The sequence below is a fragment of the Populus euphratica genome, unplaced genomic scaffold (genome assembly GCF_000495115.2).
Source record: "Populus euphratica unplaced genomic scaffold, PopEup_1.0 scaffold125.1, whole genome shotgun sequence".
Taxonomy (NCBI): Eukaryota; Viridiplantae; Streptophyta; class Magnoliopsida; order Malpighiales; family Salicaceae; genus Populus; species Populus euphratica.
Window position 1 is genome coordinate 421,706 of NW_011500014.1, and position 1,508 is coordinate 423,213.

Consider the following 1,508-nt stretch of genomic DNA (forward strand, 5'->3'; position numbering starts at 1 on the left):
TCATGACTTCAAAAATTTAAATTGTATTTATCTTATAAAGTTGAAAAATATAAAAAAACTCATGACTTCAAAAATATAAAAAGTAAAAATCAAATTATGATTACATAAACTAAGCATATAAACAAGCAATAAAATTATAAAAATAAATATATACATGCAAAATTATAAACATTTTCTAAGTATAAACAAAAGGTCATACCTCTAGAATGAATTAAGGTCTCTAGAATGAATTAAGGTCGACAATGATTTATGCTTTATTTAACTATGATTAATCAAATTATATATTATAGTTTTAAAATTTAGCCCAGTTCAATAAATTGACTTAGGGTCTGATCGGGCTGGGTCTAAGAAATCTGGTCAAGCTAGAACCTAGTTGATCCGAGTAAACCTGGTTAAGATCCGGCCTTTTACACACACGCATTTGAAACGACATCATTTTGACTTTTTACAATTAAAAGGCCAAAACAATTAATGATGAAGACAGAAATAGAATTGAGAAAACCTAATTAAAGAAATCTTCAAACCCATTTTAGTCACGAAAAAGAGTAGAGGAGCAAAAGACTCTTGATCACTGTTTCAAATATGAGAATAATGTTAGATGAAACTAATGTTACTTGTTTCTTTTAACGACTCTTCTTCTTTCACTCTCTCCTTTCTTTATTCTTTTTTTTTTTGAACTTATAGTGCTTGTTCTAGCATTGATTCTTTCTTATTCTCACACCCACATGTATGTTTCTCTATTCTTTTTTTTTTTCTGCAACTTAATAACACCTCTGTCTCATTGTTACTAGAGAAGTAATAACTATATATAAATGATTTATTTTTCTTGATTTATTTCAGTTATTTATTCATAAGTTGTATATTAGTTAACTATCTCATTTTTGTTCTTTATGTTTGTCTGATGTGCTTGATAAAAAAGATGACTTAGCTAACCAATTTAGGAGTGTAAGCCTTATTGTTCTGCAATCTTGATAGTTTTTGTGTTTTTTTTTTAATTTTTAACAGCTCCTGCATGAAATTAGTTAACTAATATTTAGAGATAATTTCAGTTTACCTCTGTCAATGGTAACTCAAATTTTAATGCTGAAGTATTTGTTTGAGTTGATGAAAATGTCAGGAATATTCTTGCCTATAACCAGACAAAATATGTTCTAACCATCTTAACTAGGATTGTTTTTTGACAACCAATCTAATATGAAACTCCACTATTCTCTTCCATTTAATAGTGAGAGGGGATTGCACTTCTATTTAGGTCAAAGCATCTGTTATAGTAAGATTTATTGAGTGCAATTGGTTGATACTGACTGGAATTTCTCCATTCCAATTCATTTCTTCTTTCCAGGATAAAAATTGACTTGTTGCATTATTTATGAATAGATTTCTTCATTCCTAGTATAAAAAGGGGCTTATATTTTATTGTGTAGTTGACACAACTAAAAGATTGATGTCTTCTCCCAAGTGCAGGAGTGTCGAAGTAATAAATAACCCGGCAAGACCGAGGTCGAACC